Source organism: Lissotriton helveticus, chromosome 5_1 (genome assembly GCF_964261635.1).
Source record: "Lissotriton helveticus chromosome 5_1, aLisHel1.1, whole genome shotgun sequence".
Lineage (NCBI taxonomy): Eukaryota > Metazoa > Chordata > Amphibia > Caudata > Salamandridae > Lissotriton > Lissotriton helveticus.
In genome coordinates this window covers 1,650,364,559-1,650,370,558 of record NC_136065.1, presented here as the reverse complement: position 1 = coordinate 1,650,370,558, position 6,000 = coordinate 1,650,364,559, and the positions used below count along the sequence as shown (strand labels likewise).

General features: G+C 53.1%; 3 non-coding genes across 3 annotated transcripts; 1 reads left to right on the top strand and 2 right to left on the bottom strand.

Annotated features, from left to right (window-relative positions):
- Positions 1–3,987: 3,987 nt before the first annotated feature.
- TRNAT-UGU (transfer RNA threonine (anticodon UGU)) lies at positions 3,988–4,059 on the bottom strand. Its single transcript has one exon. It is a non-coding gene; the product is annotated as a tRNA-Thr (tRNA).
- A 589-nt stretch (positions 4,060–4,648) lies between these two features.
- TRNAS-GCU (transfer RNA serine (anticodon GCU)) lies at positions 4,649–4,730 on the bottom strand. Its single transcript has one exon. It is a non-coding gene; the product is annotated as a tRNA-Ser (tRNA).
- A 292-nt stretch (positions 4,731–5,022) lies between these two features.
- TRNAI-UAU (transfer RNA isoleucine (anticodon UAU)) lies at positions 5,023–5,117 on the top strand. Its single transcript has 2 exons — positions 5,023–5,060; positions 5,082–5,117. It is a non-coding gene; the product is annotated as a tRNA-Ile (tRNA).
- Positions 5,118–6,000: the final 883 nt, after the last annotated feature.

Below are 6,000 nucleotides of genomic sequence, written 5' to 3'. Positions count from 1 at the left end.
CTGGTACCCCTCCGTCCAGCAATCCGGCCGGGGGTCCGGGACGCCCGGGACGGAGGGTCCACCGGGGGCCCAGGGGAGGCTCTCCCCGGCCCGGCCTAGGGTTCGGAAAGCCGGGACTGGGGCCGGGGACCGGGCCCGGGGCTTGAGCCCCGTCCGGCAGGGCCCAGTGGTGCGGGAATCCCCCCTCAGTCCTGCAAGCCGGCCGGGGGTCGGAGGCGCCCGGGACGCAGGGTCCATCAGGGCCCGGGGAGGCCTGAAGCCCCGGAGCCCTGCAGCCCCAGAGACCTGCAGCTCTGCAGCCCCCGGAACCCTGCAGCCCCAGAGCCCTGCAGCTCCGGGGCAGGCAGATTGGCGTCATTTTGGTCCCGGCCATCTGGTCGCCCCTCTCGCCTCGGCCATCTGGTCGCCCTGGAAGTCATGATGAGGTGCCATTCGCCTCCCGGATCCCAGCGAGGGCTCCAGGAGGTCGGGCACATTCACGCCTTGGGTCCCCTCTGTCACCTCGCGTGCACAGATTACAAGAAAAGGGGGTAATTTTCCTCCGGATTACTAGGGAGAAGGGTACGCCCGGACACCCCTCCGAGGCTGGTGGTTCTCTGCCATGGGGACCAGATGGGCTATGCCTGGGCAACACCTCCCTAGGCCACCCGGGGCTTCCTTCCTCCAGGCCAACTGCATGTCAAATTGCCCAGGACGGGCTCCATGGCATCTGGGCAGTCGTCCCCCGGGCGTCCGGGGCTCCATCCAGGCTGACGGCATGGAAAAGTGCCCAGGACAGGCTCCATGCGTCCCGGGCATTCATCCCCCGGGCGTCCGGGGCTCCATCTAGGCTGACGGTATGGAAGAGTGCCCAGGTCGGGCTCCATGGTTTTCACGGTGGTCATCCCCTGGGTGTCTGGGGGCTCCAGGCCAAATGCATGGAAAAGTGCCCAGGACGGGCTCCATGCGTCCAGGGCATTCGTCCCCTGGGCGTCCGGGGCTCCATCTAGGCTGACGGTATGGCAGAGTGCCCAGGTCGGGCTCCATGGTTTTCACGGTGGTCCTCCCCTGGATTTCTGGGGGGGCTCCAGGCCGAAGGCACGGAAAAGTGCCCAGGACGGGCTCCATGCGTCCCGGGCATTCGTCCCCAGAGCGTCCGGGGCTCCATCCAGGCTGACGGCATGACAGAGTGCCCGGGTCGGGCTCCATGGGTCCCGGGCAGCCCTCCCCCGGGCGTCCGGGGCTCCCACCGCCAGGCCGACGGCATGTCAAAGTGCCCAGGACGGGCTCCATGAGTCCGGGACAGTCCTCCCCCAGGCATCCGGGGCTTCCATCTCCAGGCCAACGGCAGGTCAAAGTGCCCAGGACGGGCTCCACGGGTCCCTGGCAGTCCTCCCCCCCCCGGGCGTCCGGGGCTCCCTTCCCCAGGCCAACGGCATGTCAAAGTGCCCAGGATGGGCTCCACAGGCCCCGGGCGTCCGGGGCTCTCTTCCCCAGGCCAACGGCATGCCAGAGTGCCCAGGACGGGCTCCACGAGTCCCGGGCGTCCGGGGCTCCCTTCCCCGGGACACCGGCTTGTCAGAGTGCCCATGACGGGCTCCACGGGTCCCGGGTATCTGGGACTCCCTTCCCCGGGCCAACGGCATGCCGGAGTTCCCAGGACAGGCTCCACGGGTCCCGGGCATCCGGGGCTCCCTTCCCCGGTCCGACGGCTTGTCAGAGTGCCCAGGACGGGCTCCACGGTTCCCGGGCGTCCGGGGTTCCCTTCCCCGGGTCAGCGGCATGTCAGAGTGCCCAGGACGAGTTCCACGGGTCCCGGGCAGTCCTCCCCCGGGCGTCCGGGGCTCCCTTCCCCGGGCCGTCGGCAGGTCAGAGTGCCCAGGACGGGCTCCATGGGTCCCGGGCAGTCCTCCCCCCGGGCGTCCGGGGCTCCCTTCCCCGGGCCGACGGCAGGTCAGAGTGCCCAGGACGGGCTCCACGGGTCCCGGGCAGTCCTCCCCCCGGGCGTCCGGCGCTCCCTTCTCCAGGCCGATGGCAGGTCAGAGTGACCAGGACGGGCTCCACGGGTCCCGGGCAGTCCTCTCCCGGGCGTACGTGGTTGTCCGACAGATTCGGGCAGATGTGCTTTTACGAACCGGATCGGAATCGGCCCAAATAATAATAATAATAATAATCCACATTTGTAAGGCGCACAATCACCCGTAAGGGTCTCTAGGCGCTAGGGGCCGTCGGGAAGATTAAGCAAGCTATTGCCCAGAGTCACATGGTGCTGGGCTAATCTGCCGCCGGTGCCGGGGATCGAACCGTGATCCCCAGATTCCGGAGTCAGCCGCCCTAGCCGCGGCGCCAGCTATTGCCCAGAGTCACATGGTGCTGGGCTAATCTGCGGCCGGTGCCGGGGATCGAACCCTGATCTCTGGGATGCTCGAGGGTTACTACGCGCTCTACAAAAACCTTAAATAAAAAAATCTCCAGATTCCGGAGTCAGCCGCCCTAGCCGCGGCGCCAGCTATTTCCCAGAGTCACCTGGTGCTGGGCTAATCTGCTGCCGGTGCCGGGGATCGAACCGTGATCTCCAGATTCCGGAGTCAGCCTCCCTAGCCGCGGCGCCAGCTATTTCCCAGAGTCACGTGGTGCTGGGCTAATCTGCGGCCGGTGCCGGGGATCGAACCCTGATCTCTGGGATGCTCGAGGGTTACTACGCGCTCTACAAAAACCTTAAATAAAAAAATCTCCAGATTCCGGAGTCAGCCGCCCTAGCCGCGGCGCCAGCTATTTCCCAGAGTCACCTGGTGCTGGGCTAATCTGCCGCCGGTGCCGGGGATCGAACCGTGATCCCCAGATGGGGATATCCCAAAAATCTGGCATGGATACGGCCCGCCAGGACAGGTTTGGGCACCCCTGCTATAGAGTCTTTACTTCTTTTCAGGATCTGCGTGTCCGACTCTTCCAGGTGCAAATATCACAATCCTATTCGATGCTCCTTATAAACATTCCATGATGTGCCGTCTTGCATAGCATGCAAACACCACATCAGTGCATTTAAAAATACAATTGTAGAATAATAAATATGATGAAAACATTGTTGTCACGGGATAACCATATACTGAGGAGCTGCAAACAGTGCTGTATCAGCTACTTACAATACAATTTAACTGAAAGACATATCAAAAGAAGAGCGTCATCATAATAATGTTTCTAGTCAACATAAGAGTTGCACCATAGCAGCTTATGGTGCTTTCTGCTCAGATTGTGCCTCCAATCCCACATTGATTTTTTAATTCTTTGCAGTTTAAAAAAACACAATTCATGCTCAAAGTTAACTTTTTAAAACCATTCAACCTATTAGATTTATTTCTTTAACTTGTGAATGTGGTCCATGTTCTCTTTTCCTCATCCCCATCACGATTCTCCTTTTCCCGAAATCAGGTTCACTTCTTTATCCAGCCCACCCATCCAAGGTCACCAAATCTATGAAGCGATTCTGCTTTTTCTCACATTCTCTCTATGTACAAGATACCTTGTATCATTTGAATGGACAGCAGGAGAGTCGGATATTTATGGTTAGTGGGGGTGGGGTTTTGAAGATTAACCTCATTTGACTAAGAGCCGGGGCATCTGGGAGGAAAAGTTTTTTAAGGGGGGATGAAGTTCACATCTCCTTGGGGTAAATTTCTAGATCCTTATTTCATCCTTTCTGTGGATGCAGACTCAGTCGGAACAGAGGTCATAGTCCTCGCTCTGACTTTCAAAGGAACTTCAAATATGCATGGCTTATTTGGCTTTGCCCGGCAGGGCTTGCCCGGCGGGGTGAGAATGGCGTTTGTCAGGAGTTCGTCAGGCGATCTGAAGGGGTGAGTCAATAGTTTATGGTTCAATGGTTTTCATGAAGTCTTCTTGATACGATGAAAGCAGGAAAGGGAAGCTTGTCAATAAGCAAACTTAAGACAAGGTGTGACTCCTAGAAAGAATGACTTGGAAACAACATACAGAAACTCACATATAAAAAGGCCCTGATGAGGCTTGAACTCATGACCCCTGGTTTACAAGACCAGTGCTCTGCCACTGAGCTACAAGGCCAGCCTGCCTGCAGTATGTAAATCGCTTCATGTATTCTTACTGCGGTATGAAGATATCTATGATTTTGAGACTCTGTATGGAAATGCAGTTGCATTTGAATGTCTACATGTGTGCACAAATTGAAGAGCATGCTTAAGACACTTTTCTTGGAAGTAGGAAAAACTCCATTTTGATTTAAGAACATAAGAGTATTCACATTTATGACCATACTGATAGCTCTAGTTAGAATGTCCGCAATCAGTGACAGATAGAGAACTCACTTATTAGAAGTGATCTGTCTCTGTGGGGCAGACATATGTCAACAGTCATACACTTGAGATGGCTGAAACTTTAGGAGTAAGAGCTGCTTTCTTATCAGTCTATCTATCCAAACTGGTTAGAAGGCCAGGAGTGAGGGAAAGGCAATCCTCTGGACACTTCATGAAAGATCTAATTTCAATTAAGCACAAAACACATCCCTTAATTTGACATAATTGCCAAAATGGAATAGTCAGTTGGGCCCTTCTAGTGGATTATGGCTGTGTCTTGAAAGAGAGTGTAATTGTACTACAAGACATGCCCACCTACAAAAGAGTGTCTGATGGCGTTCCGACAAAGGTGGGATTCGAACCCATGCGTGCAGAGCACAATGGATTAGCAGTCCATCGCCTTAACCACTCGGCCACCTCGTCTGCCTTAGGTGACTATGTTTCATTTTTTAGGAAATTCTTACTATGTGCTAATTACAAATAATCATAAGTTTCTCCTAGACTGTGTCAGAACTGGCAAATGTATGTGGTGTTCAATAGACAGAGCACATGATATAGCAGAATTATCAAATCTGTTCCATTAGGACTGTAGTTTTTAATAGTCATGATAACATGCTAGCATGTGAGTCGATCTTGCACAGTGAATAAGGGAGCAGTGCCAGTATCTACTTGGTCAGCTCTAGATGGCTCAACTGGGGAGATATGAGAACAGTAAGCTCCAGTGGTGCAATCGGTTAGCGCGCTGTACTTATACAGCAGTACTTGCTTTGAGGCATGCCGAGGTTGTGAGTTCGAGCCTCACCTGGAGCAGCTTACTGGTTTTTCATAAACCATTTCACTAAAAGTAAAGATTAAACTCAGGGTAAAGACGGCCCTTGCTAGAGAGTCTTTACTTCTTTTCAGGAATTGCGTGTCCGACTCTTCCAGGTGCAAATATCACAATCCTATTCGATGCTCCTTATAAACATGCCATGATGTGCCGTCTTGCATAGCATGCAAACACCACATCAGTGCATTTAAAAATACATTTGTAGAATAATAAATATGATGAAAACATTGTTGTCACGGGATAACCATATACTGAGGAGCTGCAAACAGTGCTGTATCAGCTACTTACAATACAATTTAACTGAAAGACATATCAAAAGAAGAGCGTCATCATATTAATGTTTTTAGTCAACATAAGAGTTGCACCATAGCAGCTTATGGTGCTTTCTGCTCAGATTGTGCCTCCAATCCCACATTGATTTTTTAATTCTTTGCAGTTTAAAAAACACAATTCATGCTCAAAGTTAACTTTTTAAAACCATTCAACCTATTACATTTATTTCTCTAACTTGTGAATGTGGTCCATGTTCTCTTTTCCTCATCCCCATCACGATACTCCTTTTCCCGAAATCAGGTTCACTTCTTTATCCAGCCGACCCTTCCAAGGTCACCAAATCTATGAAGCGATTCTGCTTTTTCTCACATTCTCTCTATGTACAAGATACCTTGTATCATTTGAATGGACAGCAGGAGAGTCGGATATTTATGGTTAGTGGGGGTGGGGTTTTGAAGATTAACCTCATTTGACTAAGAGCCGGGGCATCTGGGAGGAAAAGTATTTTAAGGGGGATGAAGTTCACATCTCCTTGGTGAAATTTCTAGATCCTTATTTCATCCTTTCTGTGGATGCAGACTCAGTTGGAAC